This window comes from Pelophylax lessonae (genome assembly GCF_965119305.1).
Source record: "Pelophylax lessonae genome assembly, chromosome: 10".
NCBI lineage: Eukaryota > Metazoa > Chordata > Amphibia > Anura > Ranidae > Pelophylax > Pelophylax lessonae.
In genome coordinates, this window is record NC_138777.1 from 175,517,001 (window position 1) to 175,532,844 (window position 15,844).

Genomic DNA, 15,844 nt, shown 5'->3' on the forward strand with positions numbered 1-15,844 from the left:
CCAGTCACGTTGACTGTACTGCGGCAAAGTGGCTCGTTCCCTTCCAGCGACGTAGACCTACGTCGCTGGACTCCTCCCGTTGTGGGCGGCGCGCGCCAGTGGCTCACTCCCGCTGTATTCAGTCACAGCGGGAGTCGGGCCAGGGGAGGAGCGGCGGTGATCATCGGGGAATCGAGTCTGGAGATCCACCCGCTTGTGTAAACAAAGCGGGCGGATCTCCTAAGTGACAGACAGGGTCAGATTGCAGGGTTCAGCATAGCTGAACCTGCGATCTGTCTCTGTGCGACTCAGTCACCTCCCCCCACACACGTTAGTAAGCACCAGGCATACATTAACCCCTTGATCACCAATAAAAATTAACCCCTTCCCTGCCAGTGTCAATTTTACAGTAACAGTGCATATGTATAGCACTGATTACTGTAGTAATGTCACTGGTACCCCCAAAAGTGTCAAAAATGTCAGTCAAGGGTCCGATCTGTCTGCCGCAATGTCGCAGTCCCGCAAAAAAAATCGCAGATCGCCGCCATTACTCGTTAAAAAAAAAAACACCAAAAATGACAGAAATCTTTCCCTTAGTTAGTAAACGCAATAACTTTTGCGCAAACCAATCAAAATACGCTTATTACGATTTTTTTTTACCAAAAATATGTAGCAGAAAACAAATTGGCCTAAAATTATAAAAAATTTAGATTTTTAAATTTTTTTGGGGGGGGGGTGGGGGGATTTCATATAAAAAAATGTGAAAAAATATTGTTATTTTTTCAAAATTGTCGCTATTTTTTTGTTTATAGCGCAAAAAGTAAAAATCGCACAGGTGATCAAATACCACCAAAAGAAAGCTCTGTTTGTGGGGAAAAAGGAACGTAAATTTAGTTTGGGTACGGCGTTGCATGACCGCGCAACTGTCAGGTAAATTCGCACAGTGCCGAATCTCAAAAAGTGGCCTGGACGTAAGACAGCAAAATCCTCCGGTGGTAAAGTGGTTAAAGTTGAACTCTGAAAAACTAAAGTCCTCCCTCGTAATGGGGCCATGCCAACACTGCAAGGGTTAACTGCTCATTTCTGTCTAGGGCACTGCAAAGCTGTTTACTTACCTGATCCTCAGTTCCTTCAAGCTCCTCTGTGTTATTAGACTGGTCCCTGCAACTTCTTCTGCCATGAGCTCCTGAAGTCTAAAGTCCTCTGACATCATCAAGACTGATACAGAGCCCATAGCGTTGCCCTGGACTGAAAGCATTTGTTACCCTAACACTTCATATACCTGATATGTGCCTGCTGTACCATGTACTTGTATGAGAAAGTCTCCTGTTCTCTTTGTATTGCTTCCTTTATGTGAAATCATTGGTGTTCCTGCCAGTCCCTCTGCTTTCCTTTTAAAAACGGATCACACTAAGCAAGGCAGCACACCGTGGTCAGTTCTCTAGCTATGCTGGGAACTCTGTGTTCTCTCCACCAATAATCAGACTTGTCCTGATATGCCCCCGCTGCACAGCCATTCACTGGGAAGCTCAGTGTACTGTTGCTTCTTCTCCCTCCAGCTCTTATGCAGCTGAGAACAGAGGGAATGTGATAACTTATAAAAAAAAGGGGGAAAAAAAGGTATTTATAATGTTTTTCTATACAAAAATGTTTTGCCTTTCATTTATATTTTAAACAGAATGGGTTGTTTTGCAAGGTGATCATTTACAATCACTTTAATGGCACTATGGCAGCACAGTTCTGGGAACATGCCTTGTCTTTGATTGAGACTGTACTGGGCAAGGGTGCCCAGTTTAGTCCTAGTGCACCTACTCTGAAAGGGCACTATGACCACATTATAGTTGGAAAAAAAAACATGCAAAATATTTGTATCTCATACAGTCTCAAAAATGCATTTTCTGAAGTTTTTTTTTTTTTTTTTTTTTTTAATTCATTACTAAGCCTTTCCAATGTGGTCAATATTTTTGCCAGAAAATACATGGTAGTGTCCTATTTTACATTTCCAAAATATTTCATTCAAAAAAATATATACTTTAAAAGCATGAATTATTTCCTATATTACCGCCCCCCTCCCCCATCTATAATCTATACAATATAACCTGTGAACCCGCTCCATTCCTTTTCCTCTGATAACCTCTGATGCTATAATATTTAGGAAGAAGTGTAACTTACATGCAGAAGATTGAAGATTCTGATGATCAATCCAGCTGTCGTTGGGAGTCACATGGGAATAAGGTTTATATAGAGGAAGATGAGTGCTATAATGTGCTGACGTTTTACACAATAACAAGTAGGAGGATTCTTCCCTGTCTTAATGACAAATGACAGTGTTCATTAAATGGCCATTTAGAATCTCACAAAATGTGATTTATCTTAAAAAATACTCCCAATAAGTCATCTATTTTTGGTCCCATTTGCCGTATTTATGGAATGACCACTCACTAGTCCATCCTACAGACAATTAATAACTTGTTTTTGACTACCTGGATGTTGTCAGCATCAACTTAATTGATGTATTCACATATTTAGCAGAGTTATTCAAATAACGAGCTATACGCACTTCTTTTGAAAAATAAAAAAAAAAACTCTTTGAAATGTACAAATTGAAAAAAATATATGAGCCTTTCATTTTGTAAGTACTGAATCTCAGCACTGATCTGCCATGGATGCCATATTACAGCGAGATCACTGTCTATCTTTGAATAATTCCCGTGGAGGGTGATGTAAACATCTGCATTTTTTTCCTAGAAAATTACTTGGAACCCCCAAACATAAAGCATGTTTTTCAAGCAGAGGTCCTGGAGAATAAAATGGTGAGCATTGCAATTTTTTTGTGTTGCTTGATATTTGCGCTATTGTTTTTCAAACTGAATTTTTTGGGAAAAAATACACTTTAATGAGTTTTAGTGAACACAAACAATATAAAAGATGATGTTATGCTGAGTGTGACGGACCCACGTACTCAAGATGAGTATGTCTGCCGGATAAGCTTCCCTTCCCTGGTACCAGCACGATCCAAGATCCCTTAGCCCACCCAGTCACCTGTCGAGACATCAGATATGGTAGCCATGATATGCAAGTCTAGCTGAGAATAGTTTGCATAAGATCTGGAACATTTATTGAACAAACTCACACTGTATATATACCACACCAGGTCAGATGCCTGATTAAATTTATCATATGCAGATGAAATTGTACACATTAACTGGCCACCTGGACAGAAACAATAGGTGAGTTAATTAACAATGGGACAGACATGCTTAGCAGAAAACACAACACCTCAATACACAAACAATAGCAGGAGACCACCAGTAACAGACTGTCTGTCTCCTACATTGAAGAACATGGAACAGAGGGACATGTGACCAACTCTTTCTATGAACATGTTGAGAATCAAACAAGCCAGGAATAGTCTTTAGGGCAAATAAAAGAAAACCATTGCTTCAAAAATGTAACAAAAAAAGAAAAAGAAATAAAGCAATAACAAATAACAAGGTGAATGTGGGCAGAAAAGGTCACTAAAGCCAGTGTCCGTGACACTACGTAAATAGATACCTGTGGAATGGTGACAAACTACGATACATTAAATTATCCATAGATGATGCCTAAAAAGCCTTTACATGTTACAAGTTTAGAGTTACACAGTAGGTCTGGCATTAGAATGATTGCTCTCGCTCTGATGCTTGCGGTAATGCCTCATGTGTGTGTGCGATCACCATGTAGATATGTGTATATATTGGCGGCTGCTACCTGGGGGAGTTCCTGTCACTGAAGGTGGTTTTGGGGCTCCAATGCAGCCTGTACACTCCGGTTGCGGGTGAATGGATTATGTGCTCCATACATTCTTAAGTGTAACTTTGTGAATTATCCTTAGTATACTCACCCACGTTGGGGGACGCAGTGTCTTTGGTTATGTATCAGAGGCAAAGCATCGGCAGTGGGGCGTGAGAAGTGCGGAGTGAGATTTGTGTATTCAGAGGTCTGGCATTTCTTCCTGTGGATTGGTTTTGTGTATAAGAAGTGTCACCTTTTGAGAGGTTGTGAAGTTGGACTATTGGCTGGAGATCTATATAGGAGAGTCTACCAGTCTACTAACTCCTCTGGAGACACAAGGCCCTGGCTGGGTAAAGCCCAAAGCGCTGTTGACCTGTTGAGATCTACAGTATATCGCTGGTAAGCAGGCCAACCTGTCTTGTTGGAGGATATCCCATTTGGTGGTGGAAGGACACACTGTCACGGGGAATATATAATTTGAATATTGTGTTGGACTTTATTCCTTTATGTATTTGCACTGGTGTTTAATTATTAGTGCGAATGGACTGTACTGTATTTTGGCTTCTTTGAATATCAGTTTTGTTTGAAGTGTTTTTCTACAGTCATTATTGCACATAACTGTTTTAAAACAGATTTTTAGCACAGTGCAACTTCACTTGTTTACATTGTTTTATTTGTGTCTATCTCCCATTTAAGTTGCTGCTCTGGAATGTTTAACCGGTTGCCGACCGCCGCACGACTATATACGGCGGCGGTCAGCCCCGGTTAGGCAAAGTGACGTATATATACGTCACTAGCCTGTCACTTCCTTGTGAGCCAACAGCGGGCGAGCGCGCGCCCGTGGAGGCGCGTGCCCGCCCCGGCTCGTTCCCTGGGAAGTCAGTGCGTGTGACAGGCCGACCCGATTTCCGCCGGTCACTCGCGATCGTCCTCCGTGAAGGGAGAATGGCAGGCGGTTGATGTAAACAAGCCGCCTGTCATTCTCCCCTGTGTAGGAATGGTGATCATACGGTTCTACTATGTAGGACCGTTGATCACTGTTCCTACACTAGTAGCCATGTCCAATCACAGTAAAAAGCACGCCCCTAGGGACACACTTAACCCCTCCTTCCCCAATAAAGTTAACCCCTTCCCTGCCAGTGTCATTTTGCAGTAACAGTGCATATGTATAGCACTGATTACTGCAGTAATGTTACTGGTAACCCCAAAAGTGTCAAAAATGTCACTCAAGGGTCCGATCTGTCTGCCGCAAAAAAAATCGCAGATCGCCGCCATTACGCGTTAAAAAAAAAACACCAAAAATGACAGAAATGTTTCCCTTAGTTAGTAAACGCAATAACTTTTGCGCAAACCAATCAAAATACGCTTTTTGTGATTTTTTTTTTTTTTACCAAACATATGTAGCAGAAAACAAATTGGCCAAAAATGTTAAAAAATTTTGACTTTTACATTTTTTTGGGGGAATTTCATATAAAAAAATGTGAAAAATATTGTTATTTTTGCAAAATTTACGCTCTTTTTTTATTTATAGCGCAAAAAGTAAAAATCGCACAGGTGATCAAATACCACCAAAAGAAAGCTCTGTTTGTGGGAAAAAAAGGACGTCAAATTCGTTTAGATACAGCGTCACACGACCGCGCAATTGTCCGTTAAAGTCACGCAGTGCCGAATCGCCAAAAAAAGCCCTGGTCATGAAGGGGGTAAAATCTTCCGGGGCTTAAGTGGTTAATATAGCGCAATTTTTTTTCCTTTACTTTTCTGTAAGTGTACAATACTAATATATGGCAGGTCTGCCTTAATTCACTGGTGTAATTGGGGGGGGGGGACGTCAATGCAGAGTGACCAGCGTGCCCCAATCAATTGCAGAGTGCCCACAGCATTACCCCCAATCAATTGCAGAGTGCCCACAGCATTGCCCCCAATCAATTGCAGAGTGCCCACAGCATTGCCCCCAATCAATTGCAGAGTGCCACAGCATTGCCCCCAATCAATTGCAGAGTACCCCAGCATTGCCCCCAATTAATTGCAGAGTTCCCACAGCATTGCCCCCAATCAATGCAGAGTGCAAAAGCATTGCCCCCAATCAATGCAGAGTGCCCACAGCATTACCCCCAATCAATTGCAGAGTGCCACAGCATTGCCCCCAATAAATGCAGAGATGCCAGTGCCAGCGTTCCCCCCCTGTCCGTGCACTTACCTCACGGTCACTTCTCTTCAGTTCAGTCCCCTGCTTCCCGCGTCTCCTCAGTCCTCCCGGTGCCTCCTTCGCAGAGGGTTGAACTCTGTAGGGTGTCTGCCATCCTGGGCGCCCCGTGCAGGCCCGATCCCTGGGCTCTCCTAAAGGCAGTCTCCGCACTCCGGGGGTGGCAGTCTCCACAGATCGGAACGCCAGCCAATCCTGAGGAGGAAGTGAAGTGGGCGGGGATTCGCTCCTGTGTAACACGCCCACCCAGCGCCGGCCGCCCGCCCGAAGTCTCTGCATCCCAACGGCTGTCGTGGGGCACATGCGCAGTAGCGCAATTCCACAGACACAGGAATGGACGCAGAGACACATGGGTTTTATTAATATAGATGAGGCGATCTCTGGAGGACACCAAATATTTACAGGGACAATCCCACCTATCGTCCCCGTCATCGCCTTGAAATTTGGGTATCAACGACACTCCCTACATTTGTCAATTGGCTTTGGGCTTGCTGTAAATAATTGGATAGGATTGGATCTGTAGAGCAGTGCTTCCAAACTGAGAAGGGAAATCATGGCGCCGCTGCAGGTAAAAAAAAAATACCAATTTTCAAGTTGGAATTTGGACTTAAGTTCATCAAATGTAAGCAGCTGCCCTCCTCCCACAATATCTTTCAACTGCTTAATTCCCTTCTCTGCCCACACCATGGCATCTGGTATTGTGGCAAAATGGGGCAAATGGTGATTAAATCAAAGTGGCATGGAGGGGGAGTACTTGGTGTCCTCTGGTTGCATAATGTTCCTGACCCTATCCCACACCTTAATGGAGCCCGTCAGTGCCCTATAGCAATTCTTCATATGAACCCACCAGAGCCGCTTCCTAATACAGTGGCCACATCTCCATCATCTTTGGTTAACCATCTACGTGCATATACCATCTGCCAAAAAGTACTTATATAGATCCGGCGATGCTAGGCCCCCCTTACCTAAAGGTTCCTAAAGAACTCATAGTCCTATTCTAGGGTGAGAAGAAGACCACAGAAAGGAGCTGAACAAGCCCTTAATCCTTTTGAAGTATGAGCTAGGAATCCACACTGGTGATATTCAGAGGAAATCTAAAATAATGAGAAGAATCTTCGTTTTAAGTAAGTTGATTCTTCCTAACCATGACAGGGGTAGATGTTTCCATGCATCCAAACATCTTTTAAATGCAGAAATTAAGGGATGGAGATTAAGGGCCAAGAAATCCAGTACTTTGGCTGAGATGACAACACCAAGATATTTAATTTGAGCCACCCAAGGTATGGGTATATCAGAAACATCAAGCGCCACAGTGCCACCCACAATAGGCAGAATACTGGACTTTTCCCAATTTACTCTTAGTCCTGAATAGGTAGAAAAGGTGTTTAATATTCCAAAAACTGCCTGTAGGGAAGGAACAGTGTCCTGTAAGAATACTAGAAGATCATCTCCATAGAAGGCTGCTCATTCCCTGACTCCCCCCACCAGCAAAGCTCATACTGCAGTGGACTTCCTGAGGGCAATAGCTATTGGCGCCATCATAAGAGCAAGTAAAAAGAGTGAAAGTGGGCACCCCTGACGTGTCCTCCCTGCCTTATTGGAAACGGAGCAGAAAGCCCATTACCTCAGTGGTGCTTTAGGACTCCTATAAAATTAGATCCAGGCCATAAAACGGGAACCAAAGCCCATACAACCTAACACCAAGGCCATATAGCCCCAGTCCACCGAGTCAAAGGTCTTTTCCATTGCCAATGCAACCACCACCCGGGCCCCTGCATTATCATGTGTGATCTGCAAATGGGTAAATAACCTCCTAAGGTTAGTGTCAGTGGATTTTCAAGGGATGAACCCCATTTGAGCTATATCCACTAGAGCAGTAAGGGCCTGTGAGAGCCTGGTAGCTAAAATTTTAGTACGAATTTTTAAATCCTGATTGAGCAGGGCAATAGGTCTATACGATGAACAATCAAGAAGATCTTTACCCAATTTTGGCAATAGAATCACGTGAGCTTCTGACAAGGGGTCTGGTAGGACATAGAGTTTGATGCAAAATTCATATAAAGCTTGAAGTCTATGTCCCAAGGTCCCCGCATGTGTTCTATACCACTCGGCTGGGAAATCGTCAGGACCAGGAAACTTATGTGGGGGGAAATATGTAATAGCTGACTCAATTTCTTCAAAGGTGAGATCCTTATCCAGGAGCTCAAACTCATTTGCCAAAAGAGTAGGGATAGGGAGATCTGAGAGTAACTTCTTCAAATCTGCCACATTATAAGCAGGTATAGGGGCCTATAAATTCCTCTAATAGGTTAGAAAAGTATCAAAAATGATTTCAGGGTCCAAGGTAAGCTCCCCAGAGGGGGTGCGGATGCATTGGATATTTGTAGCCGCTGATTCGCCACCAGCATGGCCAACAACTTGTCATTTTTATGGCCCTGCTCAAAAAGTGTTTCTGCTCTCCATGCCTAGGATGTTTGAGTTAGCTCTGCAAAATGCAGGGTCAATTGCCTCCTGGCCTCAACAGCTTAGCATATATGTCAGGGGTAGGGGCCGAAGCATTAAAGGGGCAGGGGTGAAGGATGTAACTTTGGACTGCAGTTCAGCAAGTTGGGTTGAATGAGAGCCCTGAAGATCTTCCACAGATCCTATGCGATCCTCTGCCTCCATGCGCCTCCCTCTAAACTTATCCAGATCATGCCTGATCAGTGTACATTCAGATGCTAGCTGCTCAATGCGCATCATAAGGGCAGCTTTACACCTCTCTATGGCTGCCAGGATCCGCTTTGTGATTGTCTCCTTTTCTATGGCTGCAGAATGAAGAAGTCTCTCACCCTCTCCAGCCATAGGGGATTCGGGAGACCTCCCCACGTGCAGAGACTGGCGAACCTGCTGTGCTGTCTAAGGAAGGCAAGATGGTGCCGGTCGGACCAGGGCCCTGCCACCTGGAAGTGCTCTCAGGCTTTGGAGCTTTTGCTGGCTTCCCTCGGCCCTTGGAGGATATCATATGTGGCTGGATCTGTCCCTGGCTGCTTAGGGAATGAGTAGCTGTGCTCTGGATGGAGGAATCTGTAACTCAGCAGGAGTAAAGAACGGATGGTCCTGGAGCTCTCAGCCTGCACGTCCGTCTGGCTTACATCCTGGCCACGGCCCCCCACATTATTTAAATGTTTAAAGGAACAGCCCACCATTATTTTAGATTAATATCACTATGTAAGTGTTTCTGGACATTTTGGATACGGTCATTAGAATTGGAGCTGACAGATGTATTTGTAAAAAGGCCTTTAGTAAAAGTTTAAAGCAATTACTTTATAATCTCCAACTATATTTTGATTCCAAATATAATCATTTTAACAACCCTTCTGTAGCTTTTAAAATAGATTGTGCTGTATGGTATGTTTAAAGCATAAAATATTTCATCTTTTGGAAGGGGGAGGAGTGGTCTCCCAGGTGATGTCGTTAACCAAATGTGGACAGAAACGGAGTCCCCACCCCTTTGTTTACTTTAGTGACAGGGACCCAGAAATGTAATCTAGCACAAGGCTAGCAACAAGATCTGAGGTGTTGGCTGTTTTTTTATCGGCAGGTGTCATTCATCGTTAATTTACATTGTGGGTCAATTTGTTTATTTTTTTTGAACGGGCTTGTCAAAAACTGTGTGCGTGTTTTAACTATTGTCACCAGGCCAGGGTTGTGGTGAAGAGGCCCTTGTTCTCATCAACGTAGGGACAATGTGCTTTGCCAGGGGATCATCCCATGGTGAGGGAATGTTACCTGGCATGGTTCAGGACAAGGGGGGCATGCTCATGGGATCAGTGGCATCTTAAGAGCATTATAGGCCCCCGGGCAATGCAGTGCACTGGGGCCCTGCCTACACAATCACCCACAAGAATAAAAATGCAAATTATCGATAAGGCGATATTTATTGGTACAGCAGTGCCAGGCTAATGACAGCTTTCAAGTTCTGTGAACACACATACGGACAGGAGTACAGGTATTCCTGCAGTTGTGGGCTCCCTCTCCATGACCCAAGTGGCCTCACAGCAGTGCAGGGCTGACAGGTGCTTGCCACCTGCTAAGTTTGGTGGCGGGATGCACACAGGAATCGGGACTAATGCTTGGCTGAGTCACTGGGAAGGTGGGGCCCCCCAGGCAAGTGGGGCCCCCAGGCAACTGCCCATCGTGCCCAATCGGTAAGATGGCCCTGCATGCGATGAAAACTGCCAGGGAAGGCACACCGCTGGATCGTGACTGTTTATTAAAAGTCAGCAGCTAATTTTTTTGTCGGTGCTGGCTTTTAATTTTTACACAGGAAACTGGAGCTCCTCTATAACCTCTCTGTTGCCAAACATTCAATTTTTTACGTCAAGGCCATAAACAGCTGGAATCTTGGATTGTTCATCAGGAACTAGCCAGAATTTGCCTTGTGTACTACCAGCTTTACCCTGTGTTGCCACAACGCATAAATGTCATGGCAGCCTAAGAATTAAAGTCCTACCTAAGGCCGGCCGTACACAGTTCACATCTCAGCAGGTTCAGCAGGATCCATTAATGGGCAGGGTGAATGTATGAAGTAAATCAAGTGATCAACTTGGGTAAAACCAGCCTGCTGGATTCTCTTGCGATTATTGCAAGTGGCTCCTATAGCTGCTAACAAAAATCACCGTCTCCTCCTGGCGGGGTCAGCTTCCCCTGCCCACCCCCGCCCCCCTGTGTGGAGCAAACCAATACTCGGCAGGTGGGATTCCTGCATCAACACTGTCTGTGTTGATGGGGGAATCATGCAATTTTTTTCCGGCAGCCTGTGATTGCAGGAAAGAAATTTGCAACATGTATGGCCTGCCTAAGGCTACATTTACCCTTGCAGCTGTCACTGCAGTGCCTCTGAAAAGTGATCCTTAATCAGATCGCTTTTGAGGGGTGTTTGACAGGTGGTGAAGAGGCGATATGATGCCTCCTTACCACCTGTTATAACCCAATAAATATTGCCACACCATGCATTGCACATGGTTGCAGAAGGAACGTATTTGCTTAAATAGGTTGCGATTGGCAGTAGTGCTGCCCGCCGAATGTCACAAAGGAGACAAGCAAAGCAACACATCATGGCCACAACATGGGTACAACACCGTGTACTGTCTTTACAGCATAAGGCAGGGGAGACCCTGTGTTTTTATCGCCCGCAAGTGTAAGTGAGCCTCAAGAAGACACAATACAAGGAAACTGCTATAACAGGCTCACCTTAAATGAATATATTCTACATTATGTTGGTAAACAATCCGCATATACAAGAATACATCGTATTACTTTATATAAAATTGAAGTGCTTTACGTTCCAGAGTAATTCATGTAGTGCTCACTTTGCATTAAGCCAGTGTTCTATTATTTCCATGAAATGACTGCGTACATGAGCTGGAGCAATAAATCTCTATTTAATCAGCTATTTCCACTGAAAACAACCCAGCTGAGCTGTCTTCATTACTGCCCCATTCAAGCTTCACATAAATAGCATGTTTATCGTCTTTTTGTTGACCCCGAGACTTATTAAGACCAATCAGCGAGGGGAAATGAGAGAAAGTGGCTTGTATTTGTAAACAAAATGCCAGGCTGAGTCATTGTATATGTGGGATTGTGAGTTGTGATGGGAGTATTCCGTCTATGGAAAGCAGATGTTGGTGACGCAGGGTGGTGAAACAATATAGAAATGATCTCTGACTGGTGACCAAGGTATCAGTAGCGGAAGGCCCATTCTTTTGGAACCCCCCCCAAAAAAAAAATTAAAAATCAGCAGGTAAAAATACCGTTGCTGCTGACTTTTAATAAAAGGGCACTTACCCGTCCAGGGGCCCAGTGCCCTCCTCAACCAGGCCAGTTCTTTACTGGTCTTCTGGTCCTCATAGCTTGCATGTTTACATTGGAAGCCAGCTTTGACTCCTTGAGGCTTCACACTAGGGATCAACCGATATCGTTTTTTCGTTGCCGATACCGATATTTTGGCCATCGCATATCGGTATCGGCCGGTATGGGCCGATATTTTGTACATCCTATGTCAGGGTCCGAGACTAGTCTTCTCCTCCTCCAACCATTAGGTGGTGATGCTCATGTAAGGGAGAAATGATGTCCCATAGCATAATTACGTTTACAAATGTTTTTGAATATGCCACTCACATATGTACAATTTAAAGATATAAGCAATTCCACATTAGCAGATCTGCTGGCAGACTGTATCTCTCACCCACTTGCCATAAGTTATACCCGGGTGATACCGCTTAATTCGGCATCCACTCAAAACTGCTCTGTCTCTCACCTGCTCCATCTCCCACTCATCCGATACCGATCCGTCTCTCACCCACTTGCCGTAAGTGATACACGGGTGATACCGCTCCGTCCGGCATATGATCTCGGAGGTCACCTGCGTGGTCACGCCCGGTGCGACCACGTGATCTCCGAGATCGTTATCGTATGTCGGACGGAGCGGTATCACCCAGGTGTCACTTACGGCAAGTGGGTGAGAGATGGATTGGTGTCGGGTGGGTGGCAGATGTGGGTGGCCCCAGAAGAGACGCCGAGGGAAGATGTCAGCTGCCTCAGCGGTGTCCAGGGCCAGATCAATGCAGCCTCACCAGCGCCAGATCAATGCAGCCTCACCAGCGCCAGATCAATGCAGACTCACCAGTGCCCGATCAATGCAGCCTCACTAGTGCCCGATCAATGCAGCCTCATCAGTGCCCCATCAATGCAGCCTCACCAGCACCAGATCAATGCAGCCTCACCAGCTCCAGATCAATGCAGCCTCACCAGCGCCAGATCAATGCAGACTTACCAGTACCAGATCAATGCAGATTCACCAGTGCCCGATCAATGCAGCCTCATCAGTGCCCGATCAATACAGCCTCACCAGTGCCCCATCAATGCCCTATCAATGCAGCCTCACCAGTGCCAGATCAATACATGGTGACCAGTGCATGGGGATTGGAAAGCCGCTGGATCACATAGAGCGAGGATCTTGCGCTTACCCGGCGCAGCCGCTGTCATACGAAGTCTTGCCTCCTATGATAGACGTCACCAGTGTGCTGCCTATCATAGGAGGTGGGTCCAGGAGGTGGGACTTCATTTGACAGTGGCTGCTGTGTAAGCTCAAGATCCCTGTTGTGTGTTATCTGGTGGCTCTCGACCCCCCCCCCCTTAATAGGCCCAGCGGGACCCTGGGCAGCCCCCCGCCCCTGCTCGCGGTGCACCTGCCCAGGATCAGCCCTGCAAAGCCGTGACAAAACTGGGGACAGATTCGGGCCAGGGACAGTATCCTCAGTCGGAAACCTGGGACATCTGGTCACCCTAATCTATACAGGATAAACTGAGTGAAGGGGAGAAACCAGGGGCAGAAGAATACATAAAACATTTAAAGGCATAACACAAAGCATGTGAATCATGACACGGGGGAGTAGTGCTACATATGCTATATTTCATATTTAACTGAATAAAAGATGAAAACGCCTAAATTTATTAGTCCTAAAAATAATAATAAAAAATACCGTATATAAAATACTATACAGCCACTTAAAATACTAAACACTTTAAATACATTACAATAATAACTACATCCTAATGCATCGATCTTCGTTTCATTATTTCAAACAGTTTAAAGAGCTTTTTTACTCCTAAAATGGGATTAGTCTGGAGAGGTCCTTGAATACCTGGAAGATATGGGGGAAAAAACATTTATGACGTCTATCCAAAGGAACAAAGGTAATTGAGGGAGAGCATGTGTACTCTGGATGTGTTTTTCAAGCTGTATCCTACTAATAGAATGAATCAGAGGAGGTACTGTTTTTCAATTACTGTCATTTGGTGGTTTATTAGAGAGAGAAAATAATGAAGGCTAAGCAAGGAATGTTATAGGCAAAGCAGTCTGACATTTCCTAAAAATTGTATTTCCTTTTAAGGGGCCCTTGTTTTCGAGCAAACCTAGCTACATAATAAATTGTAAGTAGCCATTAATATTTTGTGCTCTAAAAACACACTCACCTGTCTTTTTCTTTTTTTTAACAATCTACTGAGCCTGCTAGAATCAATTCCTGTAAAAATACTATTTCATGTTTTCAAAGTTCTTCCAGTAAAGAACTTTTTCCAAAAACACAGATCAAAGATTTCACTGCTATCTGAGGCTCTGTTAGAAAGATTTAAACCGGCCATACACGGATCAAAATTCGGCCAGTTCAGCAGGGACTTGCCGAGATTGGATTCATGTACGGGCAGGCTGATTGTACCCAAGTTGATCCATTCGATTGACTAGGGTACAATCAGCCTGTCTGATTTTTTCCATGGGATTACTGCCAGAGGCTTTAGCCGATAGCAGTAATTATTGTTTTCTGCCAGCTGGGAAGCCCCCCCCCACACACACACAATACTGCGGTGGAAATAAAGAAAACCTATGGGCTGCTTTACCCCCTAAGTGAGGGGAACACTCCAACAGCAGCATAGGCAGAAAAAAAGTTTCTTTTTTTGGTAGAGTCTCTGTCCTTGTGGCTTTTTCTTTCAATTCCTGTCTGATGTTGTCAGCAGGACAGAAGTGAGCGTAAATTTCTCTAACAATGGGGTTGTAATCCTCCTCCATTCTATCCAAAACAAGAAAAAAGTTGTATGGCTGGACATGCACTTTAAGCCCCTTTTCTTCCAAACTTCTTGCCAGTTTGGGTCAGTTATATGTGAGGTGTGTCTAAAATGTTTGTTGAATGGTATCAGAAAACAAACAAAACAGAAGATACAAACAAATTACCTTTATTGGCCTTCCAAATAATCGCCATCCACTACTATCCCCACTGTTTAACATTGGCTACAAGTGGTTTACCATATATTCCATATGGAAGATCTCTGAACACTGAGACCTAATGTCAGTTGCTTATATCAGCCTGTCAGCCTGCTGGTTCACCTTCACTTTTTCCCCCACTTATGCTAACCGTATGTCTCAATCCAATTGACCATGCTCACTTCATATCTGTTTTTTTTTTTTGTCTTTAATGCAAAGAATCGGAATCTTCCACCTTACCACCTCCCCATCCTTACCCCTATTGATCTCTTTTCTTTCACTTTCTTTGTTCTTTTTTTTTTGTCTATCTTTTTCCTATCTCCACCTGGAGATATGTCTTTATATCTGTTATTATTGGTTTACTTCATACACACTGACTGGCTGACTGGGATGACTTGAAGCATCGCCAAGAATTCTCTAGACATATGTAACCATTTTCTGTGTTATTTTATTGGATGTGTGCATACTGCTTTGCAATATTTGTTGTTTTGTTGTTACTATCCCCTTTCAATAAAAACTTATTGAACAAAAAAAATAATCACCATCCTTCACAACACACACATCCTTTGGCAACATTCATAAAGCTTCTGGAAACTGTCTGGAAAGGCCTCTTCAGGAATGGATTACACATTCTTGGATTGTCGCCACGTCCGCAAAACTTGCACCTTTCATTTTGCTCTTCAGGTGGGAAATTTTTGGGTGGCGGGGAAGACGGTGAATACCATTCCATCGATTGCCGCTTATATTCCAGATCGTACTGGTAGCACCAGGTCTCATCCCCTGTGATGATGATTCACAGAAAGGATGGATCCTGGTCACATATAGTAATAAAATCTCCATCCATTTTGCTTTCTGTTCTTCTGTCAGCTTGTGCAGCACAAATCAGGAACAGATCTTTCACTTACCCAACTCTTCGCAGACAATGGTGTGCTCCATGTTCTTGCCAATTTCCAATGCCTCCACCATCAATTGTAGAGTCAGTTGCTGATCTTGTGCCAGCATTTGTTGCACTCACTCGATCATGTTTGGGGTTCTGCTTGTCGACAGCTCACCCGAATGAGGCTCAACCCCCAGTGATTACCTAAGCA